General features: G+C 43.8%; 1 protein-coding gene and 1 pseudogene across 2 annotated transcripts in view; one reads left to right on the top strand and one right to left on the bottom strand.

Moving 5' to 3' along the window:
- Positions 1-15,765: 15,765 nt before the first annotated feature.
- On the bottom strand, positions 15,766-18,077 carry LOC144266584 (ras-like protein 2 pseudogene; annotated as a pseudogene).
- Positions 17,284-19,415, top strand: part of PPM1A (protein phosphatase, Mg2+/Mn2+ dependent 1A) — a 53,815-nt gene continuing 51,683 nt past the window's right edge. Inside the window, exon 1 of one of the 2 annotated variants that reach the window (XM_077819530.1) lies at positions 17,284-17,739. The gene's annotated coding sequence lies outside the window, so the exon portion shown is untranslated. The remainder of the gene's footprint in view (positions 17,740-19,415) is intronic. The other variant, XM_077819529.1, reaches the window with a different exon arrangement.

The raw sequence follows: 19,415 nt of genomic DNA, 5'->3' as shown, positions 1-19,415 counted from the left end.
TTGGTTATGAAAAAAATAACAATGCCTAGGAAAAGTCCAAGCATTTTTACAAGGGATGGGTAATTTATGTAAAGATCAGTTTTGTTTAGGATACAAAAGAGTGATGGAAACCAGGAGTTCTAAAGTTATATCATGCATTTGCTTGTCATAACATACTGTCATCAGTTTACGTAAGGCTCTGACTAAACCATCTGTGTTTATATAAATGCTAAAAATACAGAACATATTCAGTTTATTGTATAAAACTTCACCTGATTCTGATAGCATTTTGCTTGTGTCACAATATGGCAATAGAATTGTTTATGACTCCGTCAATGAAATATTTAAATAGGTCAAGATACAAAAGTGTGATGGACTTTTTCTTAATATGAGAATTGTCCCTTTTTTTCTCACAGGTATAACTAAAAGAAATTAGTCTAGACCATATCTGGAATGATGGGAGAAAACAATATTTGCCCTCCTCTCATAAAACGTTCTTGTTTTCTAGGTCTGGGAGAGTGTGTTATATAAATAAATAATAATAATCAAAAACTGGGAATTAAGATTTGTATATTTGATTCCCAGGACTGATGAGGAAACGCTGTGTGACTTTGGGCAAATTGTTATGGGCTTGATCCAAAGCCCAGTGAAGTCAGTGGAAAGTCTTTCTTGTGCATCAATTTTCCTATCCACAAAATGAATATAACAATGATTAACGCAGCTCAAAGTTAATCATAACATTCAGAAGGCACACTGACTGGAGTTCTCACCAGCTCTCCTAATCTTGCCCATTTCATAAGTATTGGGGAGGATACTGTTATGCAATTTGATTCCAAGTATACATATGGTTAAAGGCACAATATCTGATAGTGCCAAGATTGTCAATAATTTCTCAAGGGAAATTTCTCAGGTTGAAGCCTCCTCTTGAGACATTTAAAACTAAATCGCATGAAATGATACTTTAGGGGACCAATCCTGTACTGGGTAGGGGAGGCATGGCTGGAATTAGATGACTCAAAATGTCTTTTTCATCCCTAACATGTATTATACTTTTATGTGTTATATATTTTAATCTTCATTGTTAGCAATGCCCTTCTGAAAGCCTATTAAAAAGTGTCTCTCGTGCCCAATTTTTTTCCTTTAGTTTTCAATTATATATTCCCTTTTGTTTCTACTGGAACACTAAATTAAAGTGGCTTTCCTGTGTACTTCCTTTTTTGTGAACCAGTATCGTCAAGAATGCCGGCATAAATCTGGGTATATGGTTTGTTAGTTAACTTGTGCACCCTCTGCTGGCTCTTCCATCACAGAGCACAAAGCATCATAGATCCTTCATATATAGTGACAATAATATGATTGGATTTTAACAGAAAAATCCATATTTTGAATCTACAAGAGTTTCATTACCAGATTATGAATTATAAGGAAGATCAAATTTGAGGTCTGAACTGGCCTTTTAAACAATAATACTTAATGGTGTAATGAACTCAGAAAATAATTGTTTGGTCCTACATGTGAGCTTGTTGACGTTTGAGACAAGACATCAAAGAATGGATATAGTCTGAAAAGCTGAGAAAAGCTGAATGGGCTCTTAACAGAGTTCTAGAACTGTCATTTTAATGAAGAGGTCATGAATGAAACTCCAGAAGCATATATTGTAGGGATTCTTTTTCAGGTTATCAAAGATTGCTGTTTTTCTCTGTATATCCCAACTAAAAACAGTAGTATTTGTAGGATGGGTAGACCAATATAAATCCCAGTAAGTACTTTGAAGGTGGTAGACAAGAAAGGAAACTCTGATATGATGGACAGATATTAGCACCATTCCAGCTCCATAAAAAAGCAGAAAGTTGGCTTAAATAGCCAGCTGGGGAAATCCCTGAGTGGCATAGAACAGGCATAGACAGTGGTACAACATGTGCTCTTGGCCGCTCTGAAGTATGGAATGTGTGAGGATGGGAGGGTGTGGCTGGAGTACCTGGCATACCAGCATTCTTGCAGGTAGCATGGCCTGTCGGGAGCCATTCCCACTGACACAAGTTAAAGCAACCCTGAGGCTATAACTTGCACCAGGGGCCACAACTGACTCCCTATTTCCTGAGGATCAATGGAGAGAAAGATGGCAGAGTCAGGTATGCCCTTCTTCTCAGGTATGCTAAGCACAGATTAGGTGGATCTGAGGTTTTGACCCATCACCTGAAGTGACAGAGTCCCAAATTGTGAGCCCAATCCTGCAAGTATTCCACCTGTACAACTCCAGTTGACTTTATGGAGTACTTAGTGTTGGGATGGATTATTGTTATTGGAACCATTACAAGCAGCCCAGTGATCTACTTCATTACTATCAACTTTGTGTCTATAACTGCCTGTGTCATAACCTCTATGGGTTCAGTAAAGTTGCACAAAAGAATAAGGTTTTGCTTTGTATGACTTGAGCAGAAGATCTGTTAGCGTTTTTTAATGATGTGAAAAAGCAGTTTATTCATTTCACAAAAAAATAAGAGTTTAATCATACTAGTCCCAAGTGTTTAAATAAAAACTTAATTTAGTCAGCATCCTGTTATCACTTGCTAATTATCTACATGATCGTCCTACAAGTGACTCAGGCTATAGTGATGAAAGTCACCTTGTCACTGCTGCTGTTTTCCCTGAGCTAATATGAAATATAGGCCTGATCCAACTCCAGTGAAGTCAACAGGAGTCTTTGATTCCAGCAGATGTGGATCATGCCCTTTAAGAATGGCTTTCAAATGAGAAAATGAAATCTTCTTTTTCTAGCCTGCATTATTAAAATGTATTAGGTTTTTTTCCTCGTGTAATTCTCAGGTTACTTTTGCAGTCAGAAGACAAAATGGAAGTCTCCATTAACAATACCTCTAAATTTTCATGGTGTCAAGTATCAGGGGGTAGCCGTGTTAGTCTGTATCCACAAAAACTAAATTTTCACAAACTTTAACTAAACAGTAACTGACATAATGGTGTAAGATTCTGCTTCATGTTTCAAGGATATGAATTACTTTGCTGTTATGAGTGCGCATCTATTAAAATGTCCATTATTTTCTATCCGTTATCAGTAAGGAGCCTTTCATCTCGAGACTGGGTCCAACCCAGATCAATTTCAAGTCCAGACATTGTCTGTAGTAAGCAAAAATTGTATCATCCAATGACAGTTTTATGACCTCCATGAAATGATTTAATAATGGTTTCAGTCCAGTTATCATGGATGGATGTCCACTTTACCACCTCACTTTTCTAACATAATTGTTTGTTTGTTTTTCCCACATATTATAGGGCAGAACTATTTTTTTTCTAATTTGTTTCTTTTAAAAAAAGATTATGTTCTAGGTTTTGAACACAGAATAAAACATTACAAAGGGGCAGTTAGAATACAGCATGACAAGTGTCGGGTATCAGCAAACAAAGTTACATTGAGGTACCATGCAAAGGTAAAAAAGGTAGAGGTATGCAAAAGAGAAATAAACATGGTATGTATATAATGGAAGTAAGGATTGATAAACCTTATTTAATAAACATATGACTGGTAAATAATAAACTTTAATAAAAGGAGACAAAGAAAATACATTTTTAAATCCTTAGAGAAGCCATAGTCCCAAGCCTCTCTGGGTTTTTTGGTCTCTATGTGTATGGGACTAACTGACATTTTTATTTTCCTGAGGAGCGCCAGCCACTATCAGTTCTGTACGGAGAATCAGATTATTTCTAAGGGTGAGGATAGCTCTCTTAGCTACAAACAAACAGGGTCTGTGGTTTTTTTTTTTTACAGAGCTGCACTGCATTATAACTTGTCTGTTTTTGTGAAACGTGAAATGTTTTGACTCACGTACAAGAATAGCATGTCTTGGGATATGAGTGTTTCCTCTTCTGATAGGTCACCTGCTCCTGGTATACTGAGTTTATACAGCTGCCTTAAGCACTTTCTCTTAATAACAGCCCTTAGTGCTTGACTAATGTTTTGTTTCACTCCATCCCCAAAGAAACACATACTGATGTGGGTTACATAGCATATTTATTACTTAGAAAAACAGAGAGAAGCATAAAAATGCTAAGAACCCAAATTCCTGGCAACTGCAGTTCTTCTCTAAGGAGTCAATTTGATCCCAAAGCCATTTTCTGTCCACAGTCCTCTTCTGCCTAGCAGGCATTAACAATGTTTTTATTTTTGGCAGCAGTCACACCACACCAGCACAAAAATAATTAGACTAAATTTAACCTCAGCAGTGTTGTCACTAGAGAAGGACTTAGATGGCAAAAATCCAGTGGAATATTATGAACACCCCCCATTCAAGACTATTAAGGAGTTTTGGTACAGTCCCTTGTAAACACAGGGGCTGTTTGCAAAATATTGATCAAGGTTCAGATTTCAAATATCTCCATATATTGAGTGTTTGAATCCAACATTTTGATTCCAGCCCATCTCTAGTTGTAACTGTTAATTTATGCAAAAAAGTCTTATTAGCTGTGTTGTAGCTAAGAGGCTTGCTAAACGAGAGCAGTGATTGATTAGATTTACATTAATGAATGTGGCAAAAAAATAAGTCTTTGAATGTACAAAGATGCGAACCAGATTCAGGTACTTAAAGGAGAAAACTAGTCATACAAGAGGCTTAACTTTAGTAAGCAGAAATCTCACCCTCTAGTCTGAACTAATCTGCTGTACTTTTGGGAATTCTTATCTTTATAAAATTTTGAAGTTTCTTGCTTTAATATTAACTTACCTCCAAAAAATCTGAGAAGGTTGCAAGGCTCTCAATGACTCAATCTGAGGTATCTTCATGGGCCAGCAGGTTTATACAGCTATGATTGAACTAGAATCTGAGTTATTTTAGGCTAAATAAAATCCCTTGAGACAATCCTATGACGGGTTATAAAACTGGTTGGGACTACAGACATTTTACACCCTCAAATATCTTAGTGACTATGGGGTTGATACTGCACCATTGAAAGCAATGGACTCTTTTTTACTGAGTGTAGGATCCAGGCCTCCATGCACAGACTGCTGATAGCAGACAGTAAGCAAAATCAGTGGCTTATATAAACCCTCATTTTGATGACAGAGACACTATCAGATAAATTAAGTAAAGACTAAAGCTCTAACTGGTAAAACATGTGAGTTGTTCCGTGCTGCATAACTCTTCCTGGGAAGTGGAAAAATCTTCTGACCAGAATAAAACTTCCAGCAATTGTGCATCCAGGCATTACAAATGCTCATCAATGAGAGTTCAGCATTTTGACAATTCTGGAAAATAGTATACATCCTTTTGTATCTGAACGAGAACCAGAAAGACAGCAGGTCAAAAAAGTAGTATCGTGCACTGAGTTTATCCCAGCCTTTATGGAACTGTACTTCTAAATCCACCTAAACTGTTGAATAGTGTTGCTTTAAGATGTTAGATAGCTGCCATGCTCCACCCCATTGGTGGAACATGTCATGCAGAATTCTCACATGAGATCCAATTAAAAACAGTAAAAACCATTGTTATTGTGTATTTTGTATATGCCACATATCTCATGGAAAAAAAAGATTTGAGAAATGTTTGATTTTTGGAAATGTTATTGGTGCTATTTTTGATATTCCTTTATATTTAGGGGAAAGAAACAAATATTTCTGGACATTCAGCTCTTCAGTAACCTTTTATTACTATCAAAAGGAACCCTCTGAATAGACGGTGTTTTGCAGATGTTGGTGAGCTGTCAAAACGCTGTTGTCAAATGGTATTCACCCTGCACTGTCTGAATTTGAGCCATATTATCTGTGCCTCTTGGGTGCCTCTTAGAATTCTTACCTGGAAAACTGAATGGGAAGAAGACAGCACTTTTTCCCCTCTAGATCACCTGGTGCAGGCTAATAATAGTGACCAGAAGTCATTTGACAGCTATTTAGTGTGGCCTCTCTGAAATAAATTATAACTCTCCATCCTTTTCCTACACAAGACCCAATCACACCAAAAAAAATCCCACGGCAAGGGCTCCTTTATTGTTAGAAAATAATTCAAAAGCTCCACAGACTGAACTAGCGCCACCTCGCCCACAAAGGGTGAGGCTTCAGTGTTGGGTTTGCCCAAGCTCTAGCCCATGTGTTTCACTTTAACCCCTTCCCAGCCACACAAAAAAACCTCTACCCTGAGCTTGAGAGTGCTTTAAGCCTGGGCTAGCAGGCATGGCTGAGGGTATAGGCTCGAACTTGGGTTTCGCTTCAGCCTGAGCAGGCAAACCACCAACTTTGTTGTGTGGACGCAGGCTAATCAAGCTGGGGTGCTGTTAGTCCTCCTGTCCTATCCCACAATTCCACCTGGGCTGTATTTCTTGTCTAACTCCTCCCTTATTCTGCACTATGTTTTAAACCTACATTTGCCTGCGCCATTTCTGTTGCACTTCCACAGCATTTACAGAGATGCCATTCAATAAATCCCTCTCCTGTGCTGTCAGTTGGCCAGAAGCTGACACCAACCATGTGGTAAAGCTGTGGCGTGACATCAATAAGACCCACAAGAGCACTTCCGCAGGACCCCAAGAAGGACAGACAAGTTGTCCCATGACACACTGCGAATGAATACATAGAGTGGCCCAATTAAATGTACTACTAAGAACTGTGAGTCATTCTGCTAGAAATCCAGCCCAGCAAGTTCTGCACCATTGTGGACACAATCCCATGGATCTGGCACAGGTAGGGCTTTGCAGTGGGGATGCTCCACTCATGCTAGGCTAGCCCAAGCTAACACTGCAGTGAAAACATACTCTAAAAGTGGACCCTCCAGAATATAATAAAGGCTCATTGGCAGAGCAGTGTGGGGAAGTTTGCCCCTCCTGTACCTTTTGTAGGACTTCCATTTCCAGAGCTATCAATCCAGCATCTTTACCAAGTATCAGCTTAATTTTCAAAAAAGGAAAATGATGTTCTAGTTTTGCTATCACTACCTCACTTTTGAATCTGATATTCCTGAGCAGTTGCCAAATACTGGCTAATAACAATTGTGAGTTTGGAAAATGGGGTCTAGAGTTAGCACATACCAAACCTGAATTCTGATTCCCTGTAGCTTTAAACAAAGATCCCCTATCAAAGGCAGTATTGGATGCATGGAGAACATCCAAGATGTTCTTACTATACGTTACTGCTTCTCATTTAGATATATGAATGTGAGTGATAAACATGGTAAGTAATGGTTATTAACAACTGAAAAACCTACATATAAAATATAAATATTGTGAGGAATAAAACCAAACCAAACAACCCCCCTCACCATCACCACCATTCGAGCATAAACCCTCTACTGGTACAAGTCTTCAAAGTAAAGGGTTTTCCATCCTTTTGAAATGTAGGTGCTTATTACATTTTAATTTTCTTGATTTTTCTGAACTGTTGCTTACTTCCAGCAGAAAATTTTCACTAGAGAAATTCATACTTCGATAATTACTTTCTCTCATTCACAACTAAAGATGAAATAGGAAAATTGCTTTGTGAACCTCCTACTGAATTTGTGCCTAATTAGTCAGACTTAAAGAGTCTTAGGTTAGTGACTGCTATTCATAAAAAAAGTCACTACCACTCTGCACAACAAGGTATTTGTTTTTAAAAAATACTAGTAAAACACAAAGCTTGACCCAGAGTGGCCAGAGTGTGAGGTTGTGTGTAGTGTTTCTTAAAAAACTGTATCAGGAAGACAAATTGTAATGGAGCTGGTACATTTCAAGAACGAAGAAAATGTGTACCCAACCTTTTCTCAAAAGGCCAAGCTCTTTATGAAATGCTTAAAGGAGAATCAGTTTGGGTGTGGATAAAGCACAGGCATGCAATCTAAACCATCTAATGACTACTTCTTCACTACTGGCATTTTATGAAGTTTCCAAGTGTACAGCTGTTTCAGCAGATGCCTGCAGATATAAACTTGCCCGGGTGTTACTGAATTTACACTGAGATGATTGGAAGCATGTCGTATTTTGTTCCAGATGGCTTTTAGATTCCAAGACTAGGTATTCCCCTATAGAGAATATTTTGCAATCTTATGGGCATGACGGCTTCACAAGATATTTGTAGGCTCTTAGCAATGTCAAGATCATGAGATCGCAAGCCCTGGGTGTCATTAGTAAAAAGTTTTAGACATGTTATCCCTGAAGTGCCAAGCGATTACTCATGTGTTTGATGAGATTTATACTTACAGCAGAGTATGCATCTGGGAAATTTTTAGTGGTGGTTGACATCTTACCAAGAACCCTGTTAATCATTCATGTTTTCTAGAAGCTTGAGATGATCTAGAAGCACACATGGGTGCCATTTTTAGTGGCCTTCCAGCCTCATCCTGAAAATCAGAACTGGTTAAAATGATCACCAGTGATGGTACACAACTGCAAAATGCATCTCAATTTATAACATAGCACAATTACTTAGCAGTAAGTCTCACATCCAGTCTGTGACTTCCATGCAATGACAGGGCAACTCTCCAAAACTGGAGGACTGATTGCCATATATAGATTATACTGTAGTCCCACAAAGATGATATTGAAAAGGATACATAAGGGACACTGTGGCCTCACCAAGTGTCAAGAATCCAAATTGCAGTGTGGCAGAATGACCAGAAAGACACATTCTAAAAACCTCTCATGCCCAAAGCATTACCCTTGGAAAAGAAGAGCACTAGGTCTGTCTAAAGAAAGGAATATACTTAATTACTAGCCATTAACTATTTTTCTTATAAAAATATATATTCTAGTTCTCACTAGAACCAACAGCTCACAGGGAAGTTAAAATATATCTTGTCTCATTCTGGCACCCAGAACTAATAGTCACTGACTATAGGCCAGAGTTTGTCATCTTTTAATTTTAAGGTTTTGGGATATGGTGTAATTTCAAGCATATTACTTCCAGTTCCCATCATCCACTACTGACAGATTGGAGGAGATACCAATTCAGATTACTAGGAGAAATCTACAACAAAAAGACTGTTTATTTGATTTGCTGACCTGTAGTCACTGGAGTAAATCCAGCTTAGCTACTTTTGGATCAATATATCAGAATGATGCCAATGTTATAGGTAAATTTGGCCCTCCTTAAATAACATGAAACCAAATTTAAGGCTTTCTTCTTAACAATTGGAATGCAGCCTAAAATTTACCCATACTTTGACCAGGACACCAAGTCTAGCTAAGACTGGATGAGAAAAAATACTGGAAACCACCAACACACACAGATTCTACCTGGTTAACACTGATCAAAATAGCCATTACCAAGGAAAGAAGTGGAATCTCCTGCTGGTTCCAAAAACCCAGCTGAATTGCTACATGATCCTAGTATCAATGGTATTCAAACACACTCTTCGTGAAGGGAGATAGTCTTGTTGAGAAAAATCCTAAACCTAATGAACATGTTTTTCCACCTTTGCAATCTGACAATCCAAATGAATCAACTGGACAAAACCCACCTCATTGCTAATAGATAATTCATTGTGGAATGATGGTGAAGCTGACAACTTGTCTTGAACTTTAACTTATTAAATATTCTTGTTAAATATCATATATAGAAGATAGTTCCTTTAAAACTTTAGTAGGAAGCTAGGCAGGAGTAGGACTAGAAAAGGCTCTAAGGAGAAATTCTACAATGAAGCGGAGAGACAGACACATATAGCAGCTTTAGGGATGTTTTCCTTTTTCCTTGTTCAGTGCCATGGAACAGGACTCTCTGAATTCACTTTTGTCATATGACACATAGTACTGTGGAAGTTCTACAATGAAGCCTGGGCTGTCCTCCTTAATGTGGAGGTTCTGCCTCCAAAGACTATAGGTCCCCCCAGTCAATACCTTATCTTGCTCTGGGCCTACATAGAGAATTGTGTGCTGGGAGTTGTAGTCTCTTCAGGCTACAAATATGTAGTAAAGAAGAGTGTAGCTACATAGCTCTATTTTATTCAAATTATTTGTGGTCCTTGAGTTTCTGGTAAACTGTTGCCAATGCCAATAAACTAGGTCTGACAAAGTCAAAGTTACCCTTTAAGAATGTACTTTGGTTATTTGACTCTATCCCATTTGCAGATAAAAACATATAAATAGAAAATGACAACAGCAAAACTCTGTACCCATGCATTCCTGCAGCTTAAACCTAGGGCAGCACTGAAAAAGCTAAACCATACTTTTGTTCAGCTTCTTAACATTTGCCGTCGCATTTAAAAAAAATACAACCAAAAGCAGTAAATAATACTAATTCAAATCTAAACATTCATCATGATGATATATAATTCAAGGAATTAAAACAGATTCAGCAAAGTATTGTGTGTGTTCATGAGAGGAATCGAGGCCAAAGAATTTTCTGTGTGTTGATTTGGAGCCTTCATTTGGAGAAATGTGTGTGTAGTTTCAGGGCCAATGTTTCTACAGATATGCATAAGCTCTCCCTTTTGAAAACATGGGCATAGAGGATCATTCCTTTTATTCAAGAAGCTTTAGAAAATTAAATACACTTTCTAAAGCTTGAGCTGATTCAAAAATGTTTATAAATTGTCTGGGTACTGCAGAAGACCTCATGTCTCATAGATGGGGACATGGTGAGTTAGGTGCTGACCTGTCAAAGTCTCATTCGTTGTGGGGTACAGCGAAGACTATGCCTGCGGATAGATTTTCAGACGAATGTGTGCTATACCTCCTCTATTGGTTTGGTTTCACTAGAAAATTTTATTGTATATGAACATGATTGTGAAGAGCTCAGTTAGCTGACACATTGCTCACTGACATGACTTACTGGTCTACGTAAATGAGGGCAAATTGTGTTCAGTATCATGTTAGTAGTAACAATTAGCTGATGCAATGCTGAACACAATTTGGTCTGGTCTACACGCACTCATCAGTCATGGTCCGCAATGCCAGCTAACTCAATTATTTGCAATTGCATTTAAACACAGTAAACTTTTCTAGTGCAAAAAAGCTCTATGGGGATGAGATTTTGCTGTATGTGTTACAATAGCTCTACCCATCTCTGGGAATTGAAAAGGGCAGAATTATTTTGCTCTATGTTTTATGATAGGCCTTATTTACATTAGAGCAGTCACTCAGTGGGGTTTCAGGTTATGGTATGCACAGGCTGAAGCCTCATGAATTGAGTGTGTCCACACTAGTCATCTGCATTCAATTTAAGGCTTTCCCAGCTTTCACATTAGGGCAACCTTAATCTGATTTAAGATGTGTGTGGCTGTCATGAGCACCATCTCTGATGGTTCTCAAAGATGACAGCTGCCTCAACCAGTGAACCTCCTTAGTCCTCCAGCTGAGTCCCCATCCTATACTTCTCAGCCCTCCACAGTATCTCTCCTGCTCCAACCCTCCAGCCACAGTCCCAGCTCCATTATCCCTCTTATTCTCCCCCGAGAAATGCTCCCCTTCTAGACCCACCCCAGTCCTGAAAGTCCTCAGCCTGTGCTCCAGTTGGGGGCACAGAGAAAACTACACACGCTACCCCCACACCACTCCCCAGTAACCCTCTAGCCATGCCCCATTCCCATGACAGCCTCCTTGAAAAGTCCCCTGCCCACCCCTGCTAAGTTAATACCCCCGGTTTCAGCCCTGACAATGCAATGCCAGTCCAGCTGTAGCTTCCTAGCTACAGGTACCAGTTTGATGATCTACAGGAGGATTGACAAAGTGCTGCTTGCATCTGGTGATCCATTTTAGACTAGTGTGGGGGGATGATGGGAGTATTGGTGGAGACTGGGAATGAATATTTGTAGAGAAAGCACTGGGGGGTTCCTGCTGGCTCCATAAGGATGTCAGCTACAGAGTTGGAGGAAAGTGCTCCTTGTGCTCTATTGAACCTGTTCGGCTTCCCTTTGACAATGATCAATTTTTCAAAGGATTCAAAAACCACAGGATAGTCCAACCCATACTTGTTGCTGGTGATCCACAGCCGAATTGCCAGCTTTGCACTTTCAGGTCCATGGGAGGGGCTGCTATCATAGAAAACCCTGCCATGAATCAGTGGTCATAACCTGTGAACCACCCAAGCCCTTTGGAGCTGTTTCTTTGTTGCTGGGGTTGGGCATGCTTTCATGGCCTGTACTTAGTCCAGTAGGGGCTGAATCAGGCCCTTCCCCAAAATATACCCCAGGTGAGGGGTTTTTTCCTTCCTGATTTTACACTTTGGTAGGTTTGCAGTTAGGCCAGCCTCCCACAGGGATCAAAGGACAGTGGCAGCCTGCTCTAGGTGGGCCTCCCTGTCTTGACTATAGATAACCACAACATCTAAATAAGCTCCAGCATACGAACCATGTGGTTGGAGGACTTAGTCTATGAGCTATTGGAACATCACTACGATGCCATGGAAGCCAAAGGGCATAGTCCTAAAGTGATATATGCCAAACAGAGTAGCAAAAACAGTTCTTATGTGATTCCAGTGTGAGTAGAATCTGCCAGTATCCCTTGGAAGCTCTAATATTATAATATACTGGGCCGCACCCAGCCAGGCTAGTAATTTATCCACTTGGGGCATGGGCTAGGAATCAGATTTGGAGATAGCAATGATTTTTCTCAAACCTATGCAGAACTACATAACACCACCCAGTTTAGGGATCAGTACCACTGGGTTTCGCCAGTTGGTTTGGGATTCTTCGATGACCCTAGTTCCAATGGCACAGAGCTCCTGTTTCACTGCATCCTGCATTTTTTTGGAGATAAGGGTTCTCCCTGATATTTTACCCTGGCTTCATCTGGACATGGCGTTGAACATGATGAATCTATCTTGGCTGTGATGAACACATCATTGTGAAGCCATTCAATAGGTGTCTCACTTAGGCCCTTGGCTCCAGGTCTAGGTTCTCTCCCCAACTGCATGGGGTCAGGGTTTGGGGAGGCGGATGCTTGGGGCCACTGCTCTGGCTCAGAGGAATAAGGAGTGATAAATGAGCTCTCCTGCTCCTTCCAGGGTTTCAGGAGGTTAATATGGTAGATCCTCTTGTCAGGTTATCAGATCTCATAATTAACTAGCCCTATGTGATGGACTACTTCATATGGTCCTTGCCATTTAGAGAATAGCTTTGATATTGGCTCACTCCTGAGACTGCTGAGCACCAAGGAGGGGTTTTTTTGGTGAAGGTCCCTAGGGTCTTGAGCCTCTCCTGGAGCTTTAGTATATACTGTACAACATTATCTGTTCTAGGAGTTTGTTCCTCACACATCTTATGGATTAGAGGAAGAAGACGCTGGGATTGTCTGAATGGGGACTAGATGACTAGGAAACCTCTCAAATAGACAATAAAAGGGAGGGATCAGCTGATCCCACTGGCAGGGGTCCACAGCAATACACTTTTTCAACATCCTTTTTAAGGTCTGATAAAACCATTCAATCAGATCTTCAATTTGCAGACGATAGACATACATACACAGTATTTTTATTTTTAATAGATCACACACCTCCTTCAACAGATGAGATATGAAGTTGGTGCCTTGAATGGTGATGATCGTCATAGGTACCCCAACTCTGGAAAAGATCTTTAGCAGTTCCATTGCAATAATCTTTGCATGAGTGGGAGTGTAGCAGGATTGCCTCCAGATATTTGGAGGCATAATCACTATTACTAATATGTACTCTTTTCTAAAGGTCCAACTAGATCCATCCCCATTATTTCAAATGGGACACTTACTACAGGGAGTGGAACTAGACAGGCTTTGCCCACCCCTTAAGGTCCTATGAGTTGGCACTCAGGACACGGGCTGCAGAAGTCTTTGTCCTCTTGATAAATCCTGATCCAGTAGAAGTGGTCCAGAATCCTGGCCAGGGTCTTCTCATGGCCACAGAAGGGAAAGCGTGAGCCAGTCAGATAACCTCGCGCTGATGAAGCCAGGGAACAAGGACTTGCAATCAAGTTTCAACCATCCAACAATCTTTCTCCAGATGGTACAGTTGCTCTGCCTGAAGCTCAAACTGAGGGTACTGCTCTGCTTGATGTGGGCCTATTACCTCACTGTTGACCGCTGAAAGAGGGTCATAGGCTCAGCTCAGGGTTTTGCCCTTCCTCTGATCTCTCATGAAGTCAGTCCCTTTAGTTATGATGCCCTCCCCCTTCAGGGTCCAGTAGGGGTATCCAATATTGTTTCATCATTAGGGTGAACCTCTGTGGGAGATTCTGCTGGGCTGGACCCCAGTCTTCAGGGTCCAGCTCCTCACCTATACCTGCCAATATCCAGACTCCACTTCCCAGAGTCTCCTCAGTTTACCCCTCTGAGGGCTTAAATTTTCCCAGTACCTCTGAGAAATGCTCCCAGTCCCATCTCAAGATAATGGTGTAGGCTAGCATCTGGGGCAGCTCCATTATAAGGGACTTCATGTTTGCTGTCAATTGCATGTGAGCACTGGGATAACATTTAAAGTTCCCATGAATACACTGCAGAAAGATGGTCCCAAACCTCATAGCCCTGAGGGAAACTAAGTCATCCCAAATCAGGTTTTGATCACACCCAGAATCCACCAGGCCTTTCATCTCTGTCCCGTTTATCCAAATATAGATAGTTAGTTTAGTCAGGGTCTGTTTATGGGCTTGACTTTCCATCATCCACATCTGTCCATAATCATACTCCACATGTGGCCTAGAGTGGGACAAGTGTCCTGTGCACCCACACAAGGAGCAAACTCCCACAGCTGGCATGCTGGGCTCCAGCCTTGTGCCTAATATTCAAGGTGACTCCTTCCTTTGTGACTTGTCTGCATCCACCCCCTTATTTTCCTGAAGAAGAGACTGGGGTAGTCCCAGAAGCCTTTGTCTGGGCTCGGGCCCAGGGTGACAGGGTTTTCCACAGGGAGCCAATCCAGGGCCCTGTGGCCCGCTGGGTCCCCTAGGGGCTGGCACTTCTGTGCCCAACACTGGACCATCAGGCTGCAAATTGCCCAACTAGGTTCTCCTTTGAATAGAGGGACCCCAGTGGCTTCAGGTGGTCTCTGGTATGACACAGCCAAAGCCACTTCAGCAGCCAGATAGTTTTCCATAAGACAGACTACACTGGCTAGTGTCTCAGGACAGTGTCTGAGTACCCAATCTCTACCCCCGAGCCAGGAGCATGTGGGCAAAATGCTCCACCAAGATGAGTTTGGACACCTCGACTCCAGTCTGAGTCTCGGCCTGGGCTTTTAGTCATCCACTTCAGAAAATGCTCTAGGTCCATGTAGCCATTGTCTTACGAAACCAAACACTTAGGCCTAGGTTGTTCAACATTCTGGGTCAATCAGTCCTCCCACTCACTTCTCCAGGGGTGGGAAGGTCATGCCTGCAGTGTCTACCATTTTGTCACTGATGTGTCTACACACTAGGGCACCCATAGGTCCTAAACCAGGCCCCAGAACTCATTTAGGCCTCTGCTCTGCAGTGACCAAGTGTTCAGCGCACCAGCCCAATCCTAAGAGGCTCAGCCCTCTGGCTGAGCCCAAATAGTCCACCCCTTCCTGAATGCTTCCCTCTGTTCCCTCAGAATAATTCTGTAAAGCTGTGGGCCCAACTAGGTTCCCTAGCTAAGGTCAAGATGCAGTTCCAATATAAGTTGATTCAGTTGATTCATCCTCCCTCCAGGGTTGCTATCCATCAATTGGCTGAGGAATCCTTGTCTTGCTTCATCCCAAAATATTACCCGGGCTCCCATCATCTGCCCCCCCCATAATATAGCTATTTGTAAATATATACACACAGCTATAGAATATTTCACACCTCTCCCATTGGCCCCCCAGCCACCAGGAGAATTCAGGGTGGGCTTCTCTCTTCCTCCACAGTGTTAGGGTGAAGAGGTTGTGGGGGAGGAGCACCCCTCTCAGTAGAGGATGCAGCAGGGGCAGTTCTCAGACTCTTTATTTGGAGGGGTACACTGTGTGAACAGGGGGGTTCTCCAGCTCCTGGGACCTCCTGAGGGCTCTGATGACGTTGTGGAAGGACTCATTCATGTTGAGGCAGTACCCTCCGGGTAGGGGGATGCAATTCTCCTGGGCTAAGGCCAACGCCTCCTGTTTGGGCACCTGCTGCTGTAGGTCCAAGTTGATCTTGTTGCCCACAAGGATCATGGGAAACTAATCCTGGTCTTTGATCTGCAGGGTTTGAGTGTGGAACTTGCTGATCTCATTGAAGCTCCTGTGGTCACTGATGGCACAAATGAGCAGGAACCCTTCCCCGGGCACATGTACTGCTTCCACAGGCCTCAAAACTCCTCCTGCCCTGCCATGTCCAGGAAGTTTAACTGGGTCAGGGTCCCATCAATGCTACAAATCTTCATAAAATAAACAAGGAGTCCTTGTGGCACCTTAGAGACTTAGAGACCATAAGGACTCCTTGTTGTTCTTGTTGATACAGACTAACATGGCTACCATCTGAAGCAAATCTTCATGAAAAAGTCCTCAGTTGTGGGATCATAGTCAGAGACAAAGTAGAACTGGATGAACTCAGGACCTACTCTCCTCACTAGTTGGAGCTGAATTTCTTTCTTTTAAGCTCCTCCCTGCAATTCTGACATCTCTCATATGAGCCTTGGCGTAGGGCCACCTGAGCCCATATTAGCTTGTTAGCCCTGTTGGGGATTTTATATTTTATCTCAGGGAGATGTTACTGTGAGCAATATGGGGGAGGGGAGGAAAGTGTTACTGGGAGTGGTGTGCTTGTGTACAGGGGTTGTTATTGAGAATGGTGTGCATGTATAATTTTTGTGTACGTTACAGAGTACCTTCCCTGTGGGGATGGTGTATGTATTGAGCAGGATGTAGATTTTGCTGTGTGGTACAGTCTCTTTTCCCCTCTGGGGACTGAGAAACGGTTTCCCCATGCATGTTACACTCAGTCCCCAGCCACAGCCTCAAAGCAGGCGAGTATCTTGATCACAACAGTCTGAGCTTGCTACACCACACAGCAGCATAGGTCACTGATCCCCTGAGGGGCAGCGTGTGTGTGTGTGTGTGGGGGGAGTCGCTGTACAGTGTCTCTCCCCCATTTCCCGCCTGAGAGCATGCTGGGGGGAGGGGTTCTGTGTCCTGGCTGGCTGCTCCACACCGGGTAGAGCTGCTATCTCCCCCGCCCAAGGAGTGGGGCGGTTCTACCGCCCATCCCCCCACGCGCAGCGCCTCTCGCGCTCTCTCACACACACACCACCCTCCCCGCCAGAACCCCGGGCAGCACATGCGCAGTAGGGAGCCGGGAGGTGATGTAATAGCTCAACAGTCTGCTCCCCCTCCCCCCTTGCAGTTCTCCGAGCTCAACCAACATCCGGGCTCTTTACGGTGCACCAGCAATAGTCGCAGCTGTCCTGAGCCCAGGCTTTAGAGAGGAGGAAGGAGCCGCGTGCGCGCTGGCGAGGGGACGGCGGGGAGCGCGCGCGCGCGCCGCACACAGCAGGGTGGCAGGAGAGAGAGAGAGAGCGCGCGCGCCGCACACAGCAGGGTGGCAGGAGAGAGAGAGAGAGCGCGCGCGCGCGGCGGCGGCTCGGGAGCGCGCGTGTGCCGCTCAGGGAGGGGAGCGGGGTCTGCGCGAGTCGGCGGCGGGCGGCGCTGGGCTCGCGGCAGGGCGAGAGAGAGAGAGCGCGAGCGAGCGGGGTGGGGGCGGGAGCGGGAGGAGGGGATGAGCTCTTGGTTCCCCCTGGCCAGAGAGCCGCTCTCCGCAGCTGCCTGTGAATGAACTGAAGCGAGGCCGCCGGCCCGCCGGCCCAGCCCCGCCGCGGATCCCTCCCTACCCCGGCCCGCTCGGAGCGCGGCCCTGCCCCCCCTGCGCTCCCCGGAGAGCCGGTGCCTTTGGCCGCCGCCGCGGGGTAAGTAAGTGCTGCTGCGCAGTGCGGGGCTCGAGTGGGGAGGCGGGCCAGGCGGGCCGAGCGGGAGGCGGCGGGGCGGAGTACGCTAGGGCGCTGAGGGCCGCGCCGCCGCCTGGGCCCCGGGGCCTGTAAACAAGCGGGGGCGGCCCGCTCGGGGTTACGGAGAGAGGCGGGCGGGGTGTGTGACACCCCCCCCTCCCGCCCCCCGCGGAGTTGCCATCGCGGGCCGCAGCCAGCATCGAGGCGGGCTCTGCGAGCGAGTCTGCCCCTGCCTGGGATGCTGCACTTAAGGGGCTGAAGGTGACCAGGGTCTTGTCCCCAGGGCGCCAGCCCCGCATTGCGGAGTGGGGGATAGCGGGGTGACGCGCCCCCCCCTTCCGCTCCCCTGGGTGAGAGCGGCCCCGGGCATGCTGCAAGTAACAACCCAGCAGCGCTCCTAGCCAGCCGAGCTCCATTAATAATGGTTATAAACACACAGCAGCCGCCGCACAGCACTTGGGGCAGGGCACCATTAAGAAACACATCTATTTATAAAGCACCCCACCCCACCAAGGGTCGCTGCATAAACACTCCCAGATAGTGATTTCTTATTTTCATAGCAGCCGCCGCCTCCTCCACGCTCGCCTCCCAAGGCGAACCATTTCAAGTTAGAGTTACATATTAAGGTCTTCAAAAACAATTTTGGGAACCAAAGCAAAGGTTACATAGATGAAGCATATGCTGTCTCATTTCCCATGTTAAGAGTGAGTGGGAGAGATTAGGCCCCTTGTAAAACTATTGCCCATTGACGTACTTGGTAATCTTGGCTGGTTTTGTTTTTTTAAATGTCAGAGATGTGGGCTGAGAATTTTTTTTTTTTCTGCAACCAACATGAACTGTACTAGCCAGAGAGATGTTTAGGATGTGCTGCAAATTAATAGTTTTGAAAAAACTGATCTGATAAGCGTTTCTTTGACATACATACTGGTGAACAATAAGGGACCCTCAACTTTGCTGTCTTGCTTATGAGGGACTAGTTTTAGGGTTGGTGTGTCCTTTGACAAGTTAGAAAGTCTTTTGCTTGTTGAGAATCATATTGTGATAACATTACAGTTTAGGGCCCAGTATTTCCTACAAAGTAGTTATTCTTTGAAGCAGATGCCTATCTTAAAAGGAAAGACATTGGGGGCAGAAAGGCTTCAAGCTCCACACACAATTCACCAGTGATTAGGGGAAAGATTTCCCTGACGTGGGGCCTAAGTCATCAATGTCTTCAAAATTTAAGATTTCGTTTATAAAATAAAGCTTTATAATCTTATGACCGTGAGAGAGGGCCTTCCAAATGTGGACCCGTGCAGTATTTTTTGGTGTCTTCAGAAAGATTTTTCCAGTGCCTGTGCTGCTGCTGATCCAGGCTTTGCCAAGCCTTGGTAATGTGAAACTAACAAGGTTCACTGCTATTAAAACCTGTGGGAAGCAACTATCAAGAATTGTGTCAGTTTCACACAGTTCTTTCTGTGTCAGTTTCACATTCCTCCTCCTGCTTGGGAAAGCTATGAACAGCAGCAGAGGCAAGAACTGGAGAGTTATTCAGAAGAAAGAGGAGTGAGAAAATTGGGGTTGCGGGAGACGTGAAGTAGCAAAGACCCTTCTTTAAGCTCCTGCTCCCTTCCAACAGTTGGGGTGAGGAGGGATAG

Source organism: Eretmochelys imbricata, chromosome 6 (genome assembly GCF_965152235.1).
Source record: "Eretmochelys imbricata isolate rEreImb1 chromosome 6, rEreImb1.hap1, whole genome shotgun sequence".
Lineage (NCBI taxonomy): Eukaryota > Metazoa > Chordata > Testudines > Cheloniidae > Eretmochelys > Eretmochelys imbricata.
This window is presented reverse-complemented; position numbering and strand designations above follow the sequence as displayed.